The 22,747-nt window shown below is 34.7% G+C and overlaps 1 protein-coding gene across 1 annotated transcript in view; it reads right to left on the bottom strand.

Moving 5' to 3' along the window:
• Positions 1 to 22,747, bottom strand: part of KIF18A (kinesin family member 18A) — a 78,850-nt gene that overhangs the window by 9,698 nt on the left and 46,405 nt on the right. The gene's annotated exons all lie outside the window — the stretch shown is intronic.

A 22,747-nucleotide genomic window follows, 5' to 3' on the forward strand; every position in this document is an offset into this window, starting at 1 on the left:
ATAAAAATTTAAAAGAAAATAAGTTGGAAAGAAAAAAGCTATTGCTAATAATGTCAATAAACTCATTATAAAGAAATTCTAAAACAGAAAATAAATACTAAATAGCAATATCAATATTAATTTATAAATACAGCTATCTTGAGATACTGGGCAATTATGACAACAAACTCCAGTAAATCTATACATTTCTCTAAGGATCAGTACTTGACCTTCTAATTCCATAAGATTTTTTCTCTATGTCTGTGAACCTGTTTCTGTTCCGGACAATCAGCAATGAACAACACAATAACTGAAATAAAAAATATATTAGAGGGACCCAATAGCAGAATAACTGAGGGTGAAGAACAGATAAGTGAACTGGAAGACAGAATGGTGGAAATAACTAAAGCAGAGTAGAATAAAGAAAAAAGAATGAAAAGAAATGAAGACAGTATTATAGACCTCTAGGACAACATTAAATGGACCAACATTCGAAATACAGGGGTCCCAGAGAAGGAAAAAACAAGAAAGGGTATGAGAACATATCTGAAGAGATTACAGCAGGAAACTTCCCTAACATGGGAAAGGAAATATCCACCCAAGTCTAGGAAGCCCAGAGAGTCCCAAGCAGGATATACCCATAGAGAAATATGCCAAACACATAATAATCAAACTAACAAAAACACAAAGATTAAAGGCAGCAAGGGCAAAGCAAAAAATAACATACAAGGGAGCCCCCATAAGGCTAACAGCTGATCTTTCAGCAGAAACTCTGCAGGCCAGAAGGGAATGGCAGGATATACTATAAAGTGATGAAAGGAAAAAACTTACAACCAAGATTACTCTACCCAGCAAGGATCTCATTCAGGTTTGATGGAGAAATCAAAAGCTTTACAGATAAGCAAAAGTTAAGAGAATTCAACATCACCAATCCAGCGTTACAACAAATGCAAAAGGAACTTCTCTAGATAGGAAACACAAAAGAAAGAAAAGTCTTATAAGAACAAACCCAAAACAATAAAGGTTTTGGCAACAGGATCACTTGTGTGTGGGCCCAGTTGCTTCAGTTGTGTCACTCTTTGCAGCCTGATGAACTGCAGCCCACCAGGCTCCTCTGTCCATGGGATTCTCCAGGCAAGAATACTGGAATGAGCTGCCATGCCCTCCTCCAGGGGCTCTTCCCGACCCAGGGACTGAACCTGCTTCTCCTGCATTTCCTGAACTGCAGGCTGATTCTTTACCCACTGAGCCATCCTTAACAATAGTTACCTTAAATGTAAATGGGTTAAATGCTCCAACCAAAAGACATAGACTGGCTGGCTGTATACAAAAATAAGACCCTTAAATATGCTGTCTACAGGAGACTCACTTCAGACCTAGGGACACATACAAACTGAAAGTGAAAGGCTGGAACAAGATATTCCATGCAAATAGAAATCAAAAGAAAGCAGGAGTAGCAATACTTGTATCAGATAAAATAGACTTTAAAATAAACAATCATTACAAGAGACAAGGAAGAACACTACATAATGGTCAAGGCCTCAATCCAAGAAGATATAACGAATATAAATATGTATCATTTTTTATATTCAAGTGATGGCATATATTATTTGTGTTCCTCTGATTTACTTCGCTTAGTATATAATTGCAAGGTCCATCCATGTTGCTGCAAATGGCATTACTTCATTCTTTTTTTATGGCTATACACTCTTATTCTGAGTAACCTCTTGCCACTACTTTCTCAATCACCTGAGTCCCAAATAACTAGATTTTTACCTTTTCCCTGCATTTCCCAACCTTCAGCAATCTTGCCTTAGTTAAAACATAATTCTGATCATGCCATTTTCCTGATTAAAAATGTCTAGTAATTTTTAAACAGAAACATACCATACAAAGATTTTTAGTAGGGTAATTCTTGTCCCTTGCTCTAATACTGAGGGACAAATGGTTTTGTGTGAACTCCCACAATACTAGACATGATTAAATATTTAAGCACACAGAGATTTCTCACTTTTTTTAGTGTACAAAATAATGACTTGATTACATAAATAATGATAAACTTGATCAGCTTCATGAACTTATGCTGCATTTCTTAATTTTTTTTTTTTTTTCTGCTTTGCCTATTTCATTCTGCTAAACTTCATGGTGCCTGACAAAAGCAATTCTGCATGGAGTGTGCTGTTAAGGGAAGAAACTATAATGTGTATTTCTCACCATGTTTTCAAATCAGGCAGTAAAATTTCCAATTGATGTCATATATGTTTTACAATATGACAATAACTTAAATTACACTGAAAGCTGAATAAAATAAGTGCTATGTAAATATTTCAACAAAACAGTTCAAACTTTCAACCAAGTTAAAAAATACAGTTATAACAATCAGCAAGAGTACATGCATTATTCTTGTTACATTAGCTGACAATAAGACTGCTGTGGTTAGGTTGACAATTACCCTCTAGGAAATACAATTTAAAAACAGGAAGAAAAATATGATCCCCATTCTACTAAGGAATTTTACTTTTCTGAGAACTAGATAAATGAGATCCAGATCTTAAAATAATTTTCCACTCCCTTTAACATGACATTTGTCAAATTTTCCATTACCAGATATTTTTACACTAATGCTGCAGTGTAAAGACAGTTACTTCTCTCCACTGTGCTGCTACCACCAATTTGGTGGCTATTAATAGCTGGAAGATTAACTTCTTTTCCCATGAGAGGCAGTAGGGGTATATAGAGGATAGAAAACTATATCGAGGACAGAGAACTGAACTGGAAGTCAGGAGACTTGGATTCTATTTCTGGTTTTACCAACAACTCACTGAGTGACCTTGGGCAATTCACTTGAGCAGTATAGGCATTAATGCCCCCTAGAAAAACAGGGATACTACCTTTCTATGTACAGGGATTTTCTAGGATTAGATAACATCTATAAAATACTTAAGGTTCAAGGAAAGGCTCTAGAATTATAGGCTTCAACTGTTAGCATTATGATATTCACAGGGTAAGTTGTAATTGCTTTTCAGTATTCCATCAAGGTGGTTCAGTGGTAAAGAATCCGCTTGTCAATGCAAGGATGCAGGTTCAATTCCTGGGTTGAGAAGATCCCCTGGAGAAGGAAATGGCAACCCTCTCCAGTATTCTTGTATCCCAGGGATTAAGGAGCCTGGTGTGCTACAGTACACAGAGTTGCAAAGAGTTGGACAAAACTGAGCACATTCCATCAATACCCGATGCACGATTATCACCAAAAGAATATATTTCAAACAATGTCTCACTTTCAGTTTATCGAATACCCAGTTTATCAAGGCTGGTGATAAACTGTAAGGGAAACCAAAGGTATTATTAAAGCAGGAACATCTAAGTGTTATTTGAACATGCAGGCTTCATAACAACATTGTAAAATTCGGAACACATTGGACCATGAAATCTCAAGGGATAAGGATTATCTAGAGTTAACTATTTTTCTTGCCCAGATCTACGGAGATAACTGCTGGAGTGGCAGTGGGCAAATCCCTATGACAGTGGACCACATTCGCTCTGTTGGTTACAGAGAGTATGAGAAGGGGGTATACTACCATAATACACCAAAGAAATATTGACCTGTTCTTTGGGATAATCTAAACATATATCCAATATCAAATGTTGATATGATCAGACATTATCTTTAGCCATAATTCTGCTCTCTTGATAGGATATATTAATACCTTAAAGGAGAAATATGAAGATGTGGCTGATAATGGATTCACATACCACTGTTTTTTTTTTTTTCACATACCATTGTTTTATTTAACCTGAAAGAAGAGATGCTACAAACATAGAGCATGTACAAAATATAAGTCCAGGAGGTTCTTTTCTTTTATCCTCTCAATTATTTAAGTACAGATAAAATAATAAGAGAGCAGAAATCTAATAGATAAGTAGTCCTGAATTGACTACTTAGAGTGACTAGTTACTAAGAAATGTTCAGAAGTTAATCAGACAAAATAAGATTTAAAGACTTAAATAAAATTTCAGCAGTCAATTCACTGAAACTATAAGCATATAATGACTCCATTTACTCATGAAGACTAAAGGACACAATAAACAAGTGAGATTTCACTTTTAATGTGACATCCATAACATACAAATGCAATTTATATTATATTATATATAAATTATATACACTGTATATAAATATATATATTACACATATATAATAAATAGTCATTCCCCTTTAGTTAGGTAAAGTAATACTTGAAGTGGGTGTAGCAAACTGGAGAGGGCTGGGCTGGGGGCTGTAACAACTACTGGATATGCTAGGTGTATAAGAGAGATCTGCTGTACTTTTCCATTACAAGATGTGCAGTAACTTTCCAGAAGAGCAGGCTTAGGCATCTGTAGCTATCACAGATTCAGCCTGGGAAAATACTATCTAAGAAGATTCTGTAATTCTTGGGCTTATAGTGGAAATGCAAAAGAAAAAACCTGGAGGAAAATTATAATTCCTTTAAAAAAGGTCCCTAAAACAAGAAAAAAAATCATGTACTTATGGATTTTCAGAACAAGAGGTTCTAACAGGCAATGTTAGGTAATGAAATACCTCAGCAATGGAGGTGCCACACAGGAGGTGACTGGACATTAAAAATGCATTTTTATAAGGTAGGCTCATAAAATTGGGATGGAAAAGACTGGCAGTTGCTTGGGAGGACAGCAAGTCTTCTCTCCAGGGTCTCTCCATCTAAGGAACCAGCCTACTATATCATATACTAAGTATAGAAGATAGCAGGTACCCTATAGTCTGAAAAAATTTGTTACTTGTAGACCATGTCTTGGAACTTAATTCTCCAACAAAAAGTGTAGGTATACTGCATTTCTATTGCCCTGAAATGGTTATGATCCATGGTTATGTGAATATGACTTCATGTCCAAATAACAACAATAACCATAATGTTGAGACTGTTAAAAGAAGTCACTACTATTATTTTCAGTATAGTTTTGATGTTTACTTGATTAATGAAAGAAAAAAAAAGTTGTAGTCAGTTATGGAACAAGAAATGTACTCAGATTTCTCTCCTACTTGTCTAACATACTGGTAGCTGGGCTTATACAGCCTCTAAATGGGAAATCAAATAGTTCTTTTTAGATAATAAACTATAGCAGTAAAAGAAGACCTAAGTATTGATATTTTTTAACTAATTTTTTAGACATTGCCATAAATCAAGGCTAATTAGCTGAAAGACCTATGTACACAGAATACATCAAAAGTCACCAGATATTTGAGACAGATAATAAAGGATACAGACAAGTATTGTAGGAAACCATAATTAATGTCTTCAGTGAAATGAGAAACTTATTACAATCATGAGACAAAATGAAAGTGCTATGGAAAGAAACACTGAATTATAAGACAGAGTTCTTAGAAATTTAAAATGATAGGAAAAAACTAAAAATAAAGATTGTAAGATAAAGCTGAAGACATCTCCTAGAAAGCCTAGCAAACAAACAGAGGTAAATACTAGAAAACAGATAACAGAATTAGAAGATTAATCCAGGAGATCCAAAATCAGATTAATAATGTTCCAAAGACAGAAAAGAAAGAAGGGAAAAAAATATTACAGAGGTTTATCTATGTAAGCATGTTTAAGTACTTTAAAATATGTGAAAATTTCCCAGAGTGAAAAGATAAAGTTTTCCAGAGAAAAAGGCCCATAAACTATTTAGTATAATGACTTAAACAACACCAAGGTATAGCATTGTGACATTTCTGAACACCTAGGAACCCAAAATTTTCCTGGCAGAAAGTCTCACACAAAATATGAAAAACAAAAATGTCATGACAGTTAACAGTAACACTGGAATCTAGAAATCAATGGAGAAACATCTTCACAGTTCTTGGAAAAATTATTTCCAACCTAGAATTCTATACTGAGTGAAACAATCAGAGAATAAAAATATTGCTATACATCCATGATCTAAAAAAAATTTTACTTCCTATACATACATTCTCCAAATCTACTGGAGGATGTACTTCTGTAGAATAAAGGAGAACAAGAAGAAAGAGAACAGGAAAAACAAATACTACATACAGAAACAGCAAATCGGTACAAGAAAGAGTTTATGCAATTCTTGACTCAACAAGGAATGACACTTACTTGATAACACTCGAAATTTATTTTTAAAAAGGTGAAAAACTGTTTTGGCAAAAAGGAGGAGGAAATGTATACACAGTGTAAAGGAGTTAAAACCTTATCTTCTAAAATAAAAAGAGAAATATTTAAAATTGGAAAATACAAACAAGAATTAGCAGCATAAATTGAAATTTAGAAATTAGGATGAAAAACCAAAAGAAATAGTTAAAAGATGAATAAGAATTAGGAGTGAGCAGTAATACTTCCACAAATATTATAGTACTTGTTGCCTTACATAGGTATTATTGCATACAGGTATTACATCATGCAGAGGCTTTTAATGAAAAGAAAAAGTCAGATTTGGGGGCTGTAAGAGAAAGAACAAAATTGTCTCTTGCTTATTCTGGGATAGCTTTACTCAAAATCTATGGACTGAGTAGGGTCAAACTAGACAAAGTTATGAAACTTTACATTCAAAAGTCTAATTAACTGAAACATGCAAGGAAATAACATGAAATGAACTGGCAATCAAATAGAAGGGCAAGATAAAAATTCTTAGGTGGAGAAGATCTTTTCTTTATTTACCCCCTTCTCCCCTGGGTGATTATCTCACTCTCCCACTCATGTTTTTCCCAGCATTTAACAAAAAGAAAGGCAGGACAGTTACCTTCCTAGGAGAATTTAAAGAGGGCCAATAAATAAAGAATATGAAAAAAAATGTATAATATATAACTGAATCATTCTGCTGTACAGTAGAAAACAACAACAAAAAGAAATTAACAGCATTGTAAATCAACTATAATTCAATAAGATAATGTCAGAAAAAAAATAAAGGAGGCCAATAAAAATGTGACTCAATCAGCAAAAATAAATCATTCAATATGATGAGAATGAGCAAAACACATTTAAAGTCATGGGTCCCATGATGAAGGAAAATTCCTTTTCTTCGGGGAACAGGTAATCCATTCATGAAATCTGAATGTCCGCATGAGTAATTCTGATATACTTTAAAGTTTATAGTGAACTATAAATAGTAAATAAAAATAAAGCTTTATTTCTTAGAGAAATAAAAGCCATATTTTGTACGAGGACATGGATTTAATCATTTTACTTTCATATATTTTAAGTATCCTAAAGATCTCTGCATGTGTGCTAAGTAGCTTCAGTCGTGGCTGACTCTTTGTGACCCCACGGACTGTAGCCTGCCAGGCTCCTCTGTCCATGGGATTCTCTAGGTAAGAGTACTGGAGTGGGTTGTCATATCCTTCTCCAAAAGATCTCTAGTTATAGTTATGTTTCTTATACCTTTTTTTTACCTTTACATTTCAATCCCATACAAAGGTAAGATGTACTTAATTTCTTTACAGGTTTGTTGAGAAATATTCAGATGATTAAATGAGAGGACAGCACTTTAAGAATCAAAAAAATTTTCGATTACTGTTTTCAGATTAACTAGAATACATCTAGGTCTAATAACAGTTTGGGAATGACCTGGAGAGAAACTGTTCACTGAAAAATAACTTTGGTATTGCTTTACTTATAAAGGTCTAACATGAAATTCAAATGGTCTTTTAAGGTTTATTACACCTAACATAGTTGAAGGCACATATTAATAAAGTAACAAGATAATGCACTTGATTTTTGTTTTTATAGTCATGAAGCTTTTCTTAAAAATGATAATTTAGCAAAAGTGCAGAAACAATGCTAGAGATTTATTCAACAACTCCTAGTTTAGGGAAAAGGGTAGGTGATGAAAGTTACATGATTAAATCATATAACTTTCAAAATGATTATGTAATACAATTTAACCAGGATTTTATAAGTGATCAGAGACAGATCAGAGCTAACGAAAGATATAGAAGAGTCTTTCTTCTAAACCCGAGGGTAAGTTTTGCTTAATGAATCCAATCCTAGTCTTTGTAATACTTATCCATTAATAGTTTAGGAAACATCTTAAAATATTTATATAATGCTTTAAGGCATCTTATATACAACTGAAAATGTGCATTTCAGGATAAATTGGTTTAGTGTTCTATTTATCTGTTCCTACATTATGGCTAGAGATTCCGCTTCAAAAAGTTTGTTTACTGTAAATCTATAAAGAGACTTAAAAAGGAAGTCAGTCAAAAACATTTTGTTGAGATTGCCAAGTTTTAGAAGCCTTTCAAAAGTCTTTTAAGTATTAAAATGACTTTAAAATTAACTCTAACTGCAAGTGCAGAAGTTGTGGATTAGATGGTGAAAAAAACTAATTTTCATGAGTAGTAGTCTGAATTCTAACACAATATTACCTAGACTACAACACAAGTAAATTAACATTTGTGTTGTCTGTATAGCATTTTATAGAATAAAATATGCTATTAATATAATATACAGCTTACTATCAAAACAAAAATCTGAAAACAGTTATGAAGTTAGAATGAATCTGCCTTCCCACTAAATTATATTTGCCAAATGGTTAGAAGAAATTATGAATAAATATTTGATAACTGGTTAAGTGGCTAATGAAGAACTAAAAACAATTTAGATATTAATCTGTCATTTGCTATCATTCCCCCAAACTTCTGAAATTTTAAGGAATATGATAAACTGATGACAATGCAATAAAAGCAGTAAGTTTAGATATTTTGACTTTGTCAGTGAATTACAACTAAGTTTCATAAAGAGGCATAACAAAAAGACATTTGAGAAATGAGAAACATGGCTTCCCAGGTGGTGCTAGTGGTGAAGAACCCACCTGCCAATGCAGGAGACATAAGAACTTGGGTTTGATCCCTGGGTCAGGAAGATCCCCTGGAGAAGGAAATGGCAACCTAATCCAGTGTTCTTGCCTGGAGACTCCCATGGACAGCAGAGCCTGGCAGGCTATAGTCCATGGGGTCACAAAGAATTGGACATGACTGAAGCAACTTAGCACACATGCACAAGAGAAACATCTAAAAATGCATTTAGTGGCTGTATTGTTCTTTAAGCTATTTAAGTCTACCTGTGAGCACAATCTAGTTTGCTTCTTTACTTCAATCTTTCAAATATTTCATTTCTTCAAGAAGTCTATCCCACAGATTCGGCTTAGGGCTCTAAAATGTTTCCAGTAGAAAGCAAGAGAAAACAGAGTTGTTTCATGTTTGTCTTTCTAAAAGCAGTTTCAAGAAATATCAGTATATTTTTATTTTTAAAAGAATTCTTAGGATATTAATTTTTTACTTATTATTATAAACAAATTTCCTTAATTAGGCCTTAGGATTAAATACTACACTTATTAGCATATGCCACTTCTTGTATGTTCCCACTAACTGACAAGCCAGTTCATTTCAGTTCAGTTCAATCACTCAGTTGTGTCTGGCTCTTTGTGAACCCATAGACTGCAGCATGCCAGGCTTTCCTGTCCATCACCAGGTAAAGGAGCTTGCTCACATACATGTCCATCGAGTCAGTGATGCCATCCAACCATCTCATCCTCTGTCGTCCCTTATCCTCAGGTCTTCAATCTTTCCCAGCATCAGGGTCTTTTTCAGTGAGTTAGTTCTTTGCATCATGTGGCCAAAAAAACTGGAGCTTCAGTTTCAGCATCAGTCCTTCAAATGAATATTCAGGACTGATCTCCTTTAGGATGGACTGGTTTGATCACCTTGCAGTTCAAGGGACTCTCAAGAGTCTTCTCTAACACCACAGTTCAAAAGCATCAATTCTTCGGCACTCAACTTTCTTTATAGTGCAACTGTCACATCCATACATGACTACTGGAAAAACCATAGCTTTGACTAGATGGACCTGTGTTGGCAAAGTAATGTCTCTGCATTTTAATATGCTGTCTAGGTTGGTCATAACTCCTTCCAAGGAGCAAGCGTCTTTTAATTTCATGACTGCAATCACAATCCACAGTGATTTTGGAGCCCCCCAAAATAAAGTCTGACACTGTTTCCACTGTTTCCTCATCTATTTGCCATGAAGTGATGGGACCGGATGTCATGACCTTACTTTTCTGAATGTTGAGTTTTAAGCCAACTTTTTCACTATCTTCTTTCACTTTCATGAAGAGGCTCTTTAGTTCTTTGCTTTCTGCCATAAGTGTGGTGTCATCTGCATATCAGAGATTACTGATATTTCTCCTGGGAGTCTTGATTCGAGCGTGAGCTTCATCCAGCCCGGCATTTCACAAGATGTACTCTGCATCTAAGTTAAATAAGCAGCCTTAAATAAGCAGCCTTAAATAAGCAGTTAAATATACAGCCTTGACATACTCCTTTCCCAATTTGGAATCAGTCTGCTGTTCCATGTCCAGTTCCACCTGTTGCTTCTTGACTTGCATACAGATTTCTCAGGAGGCAGGTAAGGTGGTCTGGAGAAGGAAATGGCAAACCACTCCAGTACTCTTGCCTGGAAAATTCCATGGATGGAGGAGCCTGGTAGGCTACAGTCCATGGCATTGCAAAGAGTCAGACATGACTGAGTGACTTCACTTCCTTTCTTTCTATAGTTCCTTTTGGAGAAGGAGATGGCAACCCACTCCAGTGTTCTTGCCTGGAGAATCCCATGGATAGAGGGGCCTGATGGGCTACGGTCTATGGGGCTGCAAAGAGTTGGACACAACTGAGCAACTAACACACACACACACAGACACACACACACAGGTAAGGTGGTCTGGAATTTCCATCTCTTTAAGAATTTTCCAGTTTGTTGTGATGCACACAGTCAAAGGCTTTGACATAGTCAATAAAGCAGAAGTAGACATTTTTCTGGAACTCTCTTGCTTTTTCGATGATCCGATGGATGTTGGCAATTTGTTCTCAGGTCCCACTGCCTTTTCTAAATCCAGCTTGAACATCTGAAAATTCATGGTTCACGTTCTGTTGAAGCCTGGCTTCGAGAATTTTGAGCAGTACTCTGCTAGCGTGTGACATTAATGCAATTGTGTGGTAGTTTGCACGTTCTTTGGCATTGCCTTTCTTTGGGATTGGAGTGAAAACTGACCTTTTCTGGTCCTGTGGCCACTGCTGAGTTTTCCAAATTTGCTGGCCTATTGAGTGCAGCACTTTCACAGCATCATCTTTTAGGATCTGAATTAATTCAACCAGAATCCCATCACCTCCACTAGCTTTGTCTGTAGTGATGCTTCCTAAGGCCCATTTGAGTTTTCATTCCAGGATGTCTGGCTCTAGCTGAGTGATCACACCATTATGGTTATATGGGTCATGAAGACTTTTATATAGTTCTGTGTATTCTAGCCACCTTGTCTTAGTATCTTCTGCTTCTGTTAGGGCCATACCACTCTGCCCTTTACTGAGCTCATCTTTGCATGAAATGTTCCCTTGGTATCTCTAATTTTCTTGAAGAGATCTATAGTCTTTCCCATTCGCTTTCCTCTATTTCTTTGCATTGATCACTGAGGAAGGCTTTTTTTTTTTTTTTAATTTCTCCTTGCTATTCTTTGGAACTCTGCATTCAAATGAGTATATCTTTCCTTTTCTCCTTTGCCTTTAGCTTCTCTTCTTTTCTCAGCTATTTGTAAGGTCTCCTCAGACAACGATTTTGCCTTTTGGCATTTATTTTTCTTGGAGATGGCCTTGATCGTTGACTCCTGTGCAATGTCACAAACCTCCGTCCATAGTTCTTCAGGCACTGTCTATCAGATCTCATCCCTTGAATCTATTTGTCACTTCCACTGTATTAATCATAAGGGATTTGATTTAGGTCATACCTGAATGGTCTAGTGGTTTTCTCTACTTTCTTCAACTTAAGTCTGAATTTGGCAATAAGGAGTCCATGATCTGAGTCAGTCAGCTCCTGGTCTTATTTTTGCTGACTGTATAGAGCTTCTCCATCTTTGGCTGCAAATAATATAATCAATCTGATTTCACTATTGACCATCTGGTGATGTTCATGCATAGTCTTCTCTTGTGTTGTTGGAAGAGGGTGTTTTCTATGACTTGTGAATTCTCTTGGCAAAACTCTATTAGCCTTTGCCCTGCTTCAGTTTGTACTCCAAGGCCAAGTTTGCCTGTTATTCCAGGTGTTTCTTGACTTCCTACTTTTGCATTCCATTCCCCTATAATGAAAAGGACATCTTTTTTGGGTGTTAGTTCTAGAAGGTCTTATAGATCTTCACAGAACTGTTCAACTTCAGCTTCTTCAGCATTACTGGTTGGGGCATAGACTTGGATTATTGTGATATTGAATGGTTTGCCTTGGAAATGAACAGATATCACACTGTCATTTTTGAGATTGCATTCAAGTACTGCATTTCGGACTCTTTTGTTGACTATGATGGCTACTCCATTTCTTCTAACGGATTCTTGCCCACAGTAGTAGATATAATGGTCATCTGAGTTAAATCCACCCATTCCAGTCCATTTTAGTTCTCTGACTTCTAAAATGTTGATACTCTTGCCATCTCCCGTTTGACCACTTCCCATTTGCCTTGATTCATGGACCTAACATTCCAGGTTCCTATGCAATATTGCTCTTTACAGCATCAGATTTTACTTCCATCACCAGTCACATCTACAACTGGGCATAGTTTTGGCTTTGGCTCCATCTCTTCATACCTTATGTAATATCCTAGAGCCTTAGTAGATCAGGGAATTAAAAATAAAGTGGTGGTGTAAACAGCTGAGTCTTTATCTCTTAGAGTGATAATATCTCAATGTAGATGAATCAAGAAACATCAGTAAGCAAACTGTTTAGAAATAATAGGTGCATACTAAAAATGTAATAAAAATATAATGGGAATGTAAGAGTGTTGTAGGCAAAGGGGACAGGACTCACTAATGGGAAGGTTTTAAAAAGAAGGCAATGTCTGAATCGGACTCTCAATGAGGATAAGGATTTTAATTAACTAGGATGTGGAATGGAGAAGAAGTAGCACTCAAGATTGAGGGAAAAGCCTGCAAACTGTAGAGGCGAGAAAATGAAAGCATGCTTAAGAGAAGGTTGGGCACCAAGTGCCATAGGAAAGTGAGTCCTCAGTCTGACATGGGACTGGGTAAGCTTTTAAAGGTTCTTCTAAGTAAGGGGTCTGTACTTTGTGAGGAAGATCATTTTTAGTGTGAAGAGTAGATTGTAAAGGGGGATAGATAAGAAACAGCAACTAGTCTAGATATCACTATCATTATTTCTTACATAAAATTTTCTCAAAATGTTTTTAAAATAAATTGAATTAAACATTTTATTCTCTCTGTTTAAATAAATCTCTAAAACACAAGTACTAACTGGCAATTTTATGTGGTTTCTTAGGTTGGAGGGGGTCTATATTTATTTTTCACCTTTTTGAAATATTCTACAGATGGTTTCTCTAAATAAAGAGACTAGATAATTTATCACTAATAAGTTAAAAATCCCACTCTTAAAAAATGGGCAGACCTTCTGGGGTCATCTTTTGATGTGTCATGTCATGTATCCTGAATGATTTTATCCAAAGGAACTAATTTATCAAAAGCTTAAGACTGCAAATGTTAAAAGATTTACAGAGCTGTACGTTAGTGTAAAAAGCAGAATGCAGTGTTTAGCTAACATGAGTCACAGGCTGCAAAGTAGGGTTCATGACAGGGAGACACTGATGAATGGGATTAGATCCAACTGAGGTTTGGTACAAGATGATGGCAAGGATTTTTTCTTTTGTTAGCACTCATGTTAATATGTATGTGAGCAAGTATTTTGGGAAACAATGCTAAATTAAAATTAGTTGACAAAGTTCTAAAGTGAAATCAAGTATTAATATATGCATTTCAATAAACATTTCTGGGCTACAAGTGATTGATACAATTACTGTTCTAATCATAAATCTGGATTCTTTTCAACAGCCTTGTGACTCATGGAATTCATAGCTGCAAATGTACAAGTGAATGAATTACAACTATTTAAAAGATCTATAACCTTAAAGTACTAATGAATTAACCAAACTAATAACCATTTTATAATGAATTCATAGACACTATTGTGGTTATTATAGTATTAATGCCTACACAGATAATGTCAGTTATTTACAAATATCATAAAGAGAGAATACATCTTAAGAACTGTCATAGTCCTTTAAATTAATCTAGCACTATGAGCAATAAATCAACCACAACCTTTTGAAACTTGTCTCCATGGGAAATAGCAGATATCGTGTTTTCCTTTCAGTCTCATTTTCCTAGTAGTCATACTTTTTTAAGATGGGAAAAAGAAAAAGACAGTACAGAGAATCTTTTAATTTGCAGCAGTATTTGCAGTTATGATGAGTAACTGAACACTACTTTGTGGACAAGGAGACTAAGGGCCAAATGAAATATATTTGGGCTTCAAAAATAACTTCCATTGTCTATCGGTATTGATTAAATTTTGTGGCCAAATGTGAAGATATAGGAAAGATTTAGCTTATAAATGTTTTGATGTTTCATATTTTCATATGAGGAATTAGTATAAAGTTTTTTTAAAAAATAAAGTTATTTTGCATTCAACTAATTATAGGGGAAACAAACTTACATAAGAACCCTATGTAACCCCAGAATATCTGTACAAGAAACTGGTTCTACTAGTATCTTTTGTGTACTCTAAGATAAAACCACTGACATGGGGTGCAAAATTTTAGAAAAAGAAAGGTTAGAGACAGAAATATTACTAAATGTGAGTTTCCAGATGGATAATGAGGAAATCTTGACTTTTCATTTAATGTCAGAAATTTTATCAGTTCCATAAATAAGCTCTGCAGCCGGCATCTCCACACTGCATGGCACTCAGTGAGTGCAATTTCTGTTTTCCAGACCCCAAAATAGGTGTATGCTTCATTCCAAGTCAACAGACATGTAATTTGGAGTCAAAGATTTAAGTCAAATAAACACCAATCCCAAAATTAAGTACTGACCTTGGTAAAGTATTAAAATTAACAAAATTCAAAAAGTTAGTTTCTTCTTGAATAAGGAGTACTATATAGGCTTATGATTATAAGAAAAACAGTCCATATAACAAAAATATAAAACCTATGGATGTCTTTAATAACAAATGTATAAGACATATATGAAGAAAATTCTAAAACTTTGCTGAGGAACATACAAGATGGTATGAATATGGAAAGACTATTCTAGACAGAGGTTTGACAGTAGGAAAATGTGAAGACAAAACTGATTTACCAATTTTTAAAAGAATTTTATTTCTTTGGAATTAGAAAAATATTATTTCTCAGGGATAGGTAAGAACAGCTTGAAAACAAAGAATAATAAAGGAGGATTAGCACTGCTATACTTAAAAAAAATACTACAAACTATCAGTTATTAAAATAACAGTTACTAGTCTAGGATAGACAAATAGGTAAAAGAACAAGAAAAAAATCCAATGAACAGAATCATCTATGACTGCTTACTGTATGTAAGTTAAAGGCGCCGTAAGGATAGACTGTGAATATTACACAAGAACGACTAAATCCTTGGAAAATAATTAAGTTAGAGTCTTGCATGTTATCTTACATCAAAATAAATTTGGAATAAACAGAAGCGAAAATTTAAAAAGATTATGGGTGAAAAGCCCTTTTGAGGAATAAATCCAAAAGCAGGGAGAGAAAACAAAACAAAACAAATGAAGCTATTTTATTACATAAAACGTTAAAATTTCAGTATTAAAAAGGACATCTCAAAAAAAGTTAACAGTAAATGATAAACTTGAAGAATTTTGCAACATGTATCCTACAGGAAAGAGTTAATAATCTCTGATGATCTCACCTATTCCTATGGCCTTAAAAATCACCTACGTGTTACTAATTCTCAAATTTATCTTTGAATTTAGGCTTCTCTCATAAGCTCCAGATCCTTGGATCGAACTACTTACATGATGTCTCCACTTGGATGTATCTTAGACAAGTTTAAAATGATCCAAACTGAACTCCTAATCTTCTAACACTTCCACCCTGTAAGCCTGCTCCACCATCTCTTTTAAGGTGACTCAATTCTTTCAGTTGCTGAGTTCAGAAATCTTAGTCATCCTTGACCTTTCTTTCTCTCACACCCCAAATACAATTTGTTACAGTGTCCTGCTGACTCTACCTTCAAAATATATTACAATCTGACCACTTCTGACCAACTCCACTGCTACCAACACAGTCAAGCTACCATGATCTTTTACGTGAGTTATTGCAGTGGTGTCTTAAAGAGTTTCAACCCTTGCCATATGACAATCTATTCTCAACACAGAAACCAGAGGGATCTTTTAAAATCATGACTAAGGTAAACTACTTTTCTGCTTAGATCATATTATGGTTCCCTGTTTCATTCAGAGTAAAGGCTATGTCCGTAAAATGAACTACAAGGCTCTATATGACCTGCCTTTGTACTCTAATGTGTCCTTACTATCAAATAAGAACACAGATGAAGCTCAATAAATATTACTGAATGAATGAATAAATACCTGTATCTTAAGCTCTTCTAAATAAGTAATAATGTTTGCTATACAGACTGTGAAAAAAAAGATGACTGATCAAATGATGGCTAAGTCATTCACAGAAAACCTATCCTTAAATAGATGAAAAAATTACTCAAGTATACTAGTGAAAAAAGGAAAATTGGAAAGATGATATTTAAGACTATTAAACTGGCAATAAATAATTAGCAAAGAAAAAGAGGGAGGGAGAACCGCAGATTTAAAAGGATGTACAGATACATCAACCAATGAATAATAACAACAACGTATGGGTTTTGTTTGGATACTGAAATAAAAAAGCTATTAAATATTAATCTGCTCCCTCTTATTTTTATATATATTTATATACATATGTGTATATATGTATGTACATATGTATATGTGTGTGTGTGTGTGTGTGTGTATATATATATTTTTTTTTTTTCCTTCTCTCTCTTTCCTATCGGGAGTCTGGTTTTACCTTCCAGGGGTCATTTCAAATATACTTTTATTTTTTCTAATGTATCTGCTGCTATTCTATGTTTATTAGTTTTCATTCTTTGTTATTGTTCTGCTTTTCTGTTGCTGTTTTTTTCCCCTTTTCTTTTTTTTTTCCCCTGCACCCCATGGCTTGGGGAATCCTTGAGGATCAGATCCTCAGCCCTGATCTCTGGGACCAGAAATCAGACCTGAGCCCATGGTGGAAATGCTGAGTCCGAACTGCTGCAGCAGCAGAGACCGTCAGCCCCCAGAATATTAATCAGAGTGAGATATTCCAGAGGCCCACATCTCAACATCAAGATGGTCCTACCCAACTGCCTGTAAACTCCACTGCTGGAAACCTCAGGCCAAACAACTAGTAAGACAGGAACACAGTCTCACCCATTAAAAAAAAAAAAATGAAATAAGACAAAAATATGTTACAGGTGAAGGAGCAATGTAAAAAGCTATAAGACCAAAATAAGTGAAGAGGAAACTGGCAACCTATCTGAAAAAGAATTTAGAGTAACGATAGTAAAGAAGTTTCAAAATACAGAAAATAGAATGGAGAAAATACAAGAAACATTTAACAAAGACCTAGAAAAAACAAAGAATAAACAAATAGTGATGAACAGCACAATTACTGAAATTAAGAATACTGTAGAAGGAATCAATAAGAGAGTAACTGAAGCAGAAGAATAGATAAGTGAGCTGGAAGACAGAATGATATAAATAAATGCTGAGGAGCAGAATAAAGAAAAAAGAATGAAAAGTATTGAGGACAGTCTCAGAAACCTCTGGGACAATATTAAACACACCAACATTTGAATTATAGGAGTCCCAGAAGAAGAAAAGAAAAAGAAAGGGTATGAGAAAATATTTGAGATTATAGTCAAAAACTTCCCCAACATGGAAAGGACACCCAAACAGCCACCCAAGTACAGGAAGCCCAGAGAGTCTCTCACAGGATAAACTCAGAGACATACACCAAGATATATATTAATCAAGTTAACAAAAATTAAAGACCAAAAAAAAATATTAAAAGCAGCAAGGGAAAAGCATAAAATAACATACAAATGAATGCCCATAAGGCTAACAGTTGATTTTTCAGCAGAAACTCACACCAGGAGTGGCAGGATATATTTAAAGTGATGAAAGAGAAAAAACTACAACCAAGATCACTCCACCCAGCAAGGATTTCATTCATATTTGATGGTGAAATCAAGTTTTACAGACAAAAGCTAAGAGAATCTGACACCACCAACACAGCTTTATAACAAATGATAAAGGAACTTGTTTAGGAAGAAACACAGGAGAAGAAAAAGACTCACAAAAATAAACCCTAAACAATTAAGAAAATGGCAATAGGAAATACATATTTATAACTACTTTAAATGTAAATGGACTAAATGCCCCAACCAAAAGACAAAGACTGGTTGAATGGATACAGAAACAAGACTTAGGCATATACTGCCTAAAAGAAACTCACTTCAGACCTAAGGGCACATGTGACTAAAAGTCAGGGGATGGAAAAATATATTCCATGCAAAGGGGAATCAACAGAAAGTAGGAATAGCAATACTTATATCAGATAAAATAGACTTTATAATAAAAACTGCTACAAGAAATAAGGAAGGATACTACATAATGATCAAAGGATCAATCCAAGAAGAAGATATAATAATTATAAATATTTATGCACCTAACAAAGGAGCACCTCAATACATAAAGCAAATGCAAACAACCATAAAAGGGGAAATTGACAGTAACATGGTAATAGTAAAGGATTTTAACACCCCACCTACACCACTGGACAGATCATCCACACAGGAAAATTAATAAAGAAACACAGGCTTAAATCATACTTTATACCAGATGGACCTAATTGATATCTTTAAAATATTCCACTCCAGCAAAATACATTTTTGTCAAGTGCACATGGAACATTTTCCAGGATAGATCAATTCTATCAAATATTTAGAAAAGAACTAAAAACCATCATTCTCAAACTATACCAAAAAATTACAGAGAGAGGAACACTCCCAAACTCATTCTATGGGGCCACCATCATCCTGAAACCAAAACCAGACAAAGGTATCACACACACACACACACACACACACACACATATATATACAGGACAATATCAATGATGAACATAGATGCAGAAATCCTGGACAAAATATTAGTGAACAGAATCCAACACCACATTAAAATGATCATACACCATGATCAAGAGGGTTTTTCCCTAGGGATGCAAGGATTCTTCAATACATACAAATCAATGTGATACACCATGTAAACAACCTGGAAGATGAAAACCATATGATGGCTCAACAGGTGTAGAAAAAGCTTTTGACAAAAATCAATACCTATTTATGATAAAAATTCTTCAGAAAATGGGCATAGAAAGGACCATAAAAGCTCTCTAGAAAAATGGGCATAGAAGGAACATACCTCAGCATGATAAAGGCCATATATGACAAACCCACAGCAAACAGTATTCTCAATGATGAAAAACTGAAAGCATTTCCTCTCAAATCAGGAACAAGACAGGAGTGCCCACTCTCACTACTATTATTCAATATAGTTTCACGAAGTTCTAGCTACAGCAATCAGAGAGCAAAAAGAAAGAAAAAGAATCCAGATCAAAAAGGAAGTAAACAAAAAAGAAGTAAAACTCTTACTATTTGCAGATGACATCATACTATACATAGAAAACCCTAATGATGCCTCCAGAAAACTACTAGAGCCAATCAATGATTTTAGTAAAGTTGTAGTATACAAATACACAGAAATCCCTGGCATTTCTATATACTAACAATGAAAAACTAGAGAAATTAGGGAAATAATTCCATTCACCTTTGCAACGAAGAGAGTATCTAGGAACAAATCTACCTAAGGAGACAAAAGACCTGTATACAAAAAACCTAAGACACTAATGGAAGAAATTAAAGATGACGTAAATCAGAGAGATGGAGAGACACACCATGTTCTAGGATTGGAAGAATCAATGCTGTGAAAATGACTATCGTGCCCAAAGCAATCTACATTCAATGCAACCTCTATCAAAATACCAGTGGCATTTCACAGAACTAGAACAAAAAATTTTAAAATTTATATGAAAACACAAAAAAGACCCCAAACAGCTAAAGCCATCTTGAGAAAGAAAAATGCAGATGGAAAAATCAACCTTTCTGAGCTTAGACTACAGTTATTAAGACAGTATGGTATGATCTTCAAAGCTACAGTCATTGAGACAGTATCGTATTGGCACAAAAAGTGAAATACAGATCACTGGAACAAGACAGAAAGCCCAGAAATAAACCCACACACATTTGGGCACCTTATCTTGGACAAAGGAGGCAAGAATATACAATGGAGAAAAGAAAGCCTCTTCAATAAATGGTGCTAGGAAAAATGGACAGCTACATATAAAAGAATGAATTAGAACACTTCCTAATACCATACACACAAAAAAATTCAAAATGAATTAAAGACCTAAATGTTAATACAGAAACTATAAAACTTTTAGAAGAAAACATAGGCAAAACACTCTTTGACATAAATCATAGCAATATCCTCTTTGATTGACCCACCTCTGAAAGTAAAGGAAATAAAATCACTAATAAATAAATGGGACCTAATTAAATTTAAAAGCTTTTGCACAGCAAAGGAAAGATGAAAAATCAATCCTTGGAATGGGAGAAAATAACTGTAAATGAAACAACTGACAAAGAATTAATCTTCAAAATATATATGCACCTTATATAGTTCAATGCCAGAAAACCAAACAAGTCAATCAAAAACTGGAAGGAAGACCTAAACAGACATTTCTCCAAAAAAGACATACAGATGGCCAACAAGCAAATAAAAAGATGCTCAATACTGTTCATTATTAGAGAAATGCAAACCAAAACTACAATGAAGTATTACCTCACATCAGTCAGAATGGCCATCATCAAAAAATTTACAAACAATAAATGCTGGAGAGGATGTGGAGAAAAGGGAGCCCTCTTGCACTGTTGGTGGGAATGAAGACTGATACAGCCACTATGGAGAACAGTATGGAGATTCCTCAAAAAACTAGGAATAAAACTACCATCTGACCCAGCAATCCCACGACAGGGCAGATCCTGAGAAAATCATAACTGAAAAAGACACATATACCCCAAAGTTCACTGCAGCACTACTGACAATAGCTAGGATGTGGAAGCAACCTAGATGTTCATCGACGGATGAATGTATAAAGAAGCTGTGGTACATATATACAATGGAATATTATTCAGTCATAAAAAGGAACACATCTGACTCAACTCTAGTGAAGTGGACAAACCTACAGCCTATCATACAGAGTGAAGTCAGTCAGAAAAAGAAAAACAAATTTTGCATATCAGCAAATATATATGGAATCTAGAAAACTGGTACCCATAAACATATTTGTAGGGCCGGAATAAAGGTGCAGATAAAGAGAACAGATTTGGGACACAGCAGGAGAAGGAGAGGGTGGGATGGATTGAAAGAATAGCATTTAAACACATACATTACTACACGTAAAATAGATAGCTAGTGGGAAGCTGCTGTGTAACACACGGAGTCCAACCTGGTGCTCTGTGACAACCTAGAGGGGTGGGAAGGGCTTGGGGGTAGCTTAAGAAACAGGAGACGTATGTATACGTATGACTGATTCATGCTGTTGTATGGCAGAAGACAACACAGTATTGTAAAGCAATTATCCTCAAATTAAAAATAAATTTTAAAAAAGTTATAAGAAGAAACAATTTATGCTATTTGGCCATTGCTTCATGTTTTTAGAAATGTAAGCATGAATTTCACTATTTATACTTTTTTAAATGGACTACTTCAATATTCTAAGATAAGAAAAATAAACATTTATTAGTGGACTTGCTTACCCCTCCCCTATTATTTATCTTTGACTCTCTTTTCATAATGAATATAAAATACATAATTCATGGAATGAAAAAAACATACTAAGCAAATAGTTAATCTATAAAATCACTTGAATATTAAAATAACAAAGAACAAAAGATAATAAAAACAAAACCTACCTTCTAATACATTAAAAAAAAATCATAATTATAAAGGTAACATGACCTCATCTTTCCTTTTGAATGCTATGAAAAAGAATTAAATCAAATAAAAGTTTTGTTTTACTGTTGACAAGAATAGTCTCTGCAACTGCATTGTAAGTGAAATATAGATTTTTAAATAAGGGATAATGATCATCATATAGCAGGTGGTATTTCTTAATCATGGTGTTAAAACTCTATTTCCTCTCCAGCATCTTGAATGCATTATAAATTAGGAATCAAGGCCCCAAAGGAATGAGATAATCTGAAAAAAATCTTAACTTTTCTTTCTAAAGATCTCAACTAGGTCAGTTCTAATGATGATAATGCTTTATTAAGAGAAAAAGAATATACATACATCTGCAACTTGCCTGTCATCTTAATGTACAGATGTATAGGAAACCTGATAACAGAGACCAAGGTAATTCAGAGCAACCTGCCTATGGAATGCAAGTAAAAAATCTGGGCAAAATATAAAAAACATATGCTAGAAGGCACAGGAGAGCTAACAAGATTGTGAAGAATTATAGGCAAGTTTCAGGAAGAAGTTGAAGGCTCAGGAGAGTAATCTCTGCATTTATAGCTATTTCTCCCTTGAGGTGATTTGCTGATGCTGGAGGAGGTGGCAGAAAAGCTTAGCAACACTGTTGAGAGCTTTGTAGAATAGGAATGCAAGAACGAATTTAAGGCCTACTATAGAGTTCTCTGTAAACCCTCCTTGAG

Source organism: Cervus elaphus, chromosome 1 (genome assembly GCF_910594005.1).
Source record: "Cervus elaphus chromosome 1, mCerEla1.1, whole genome shotgun sequence".
Classification (NCBI taxonomy): domain Eukaryota; kingdom Metazoa; phylum Chordata; class Mammalia; order Artiodactyla; family Cervidae; genus Cervus; species Cervus elaphus.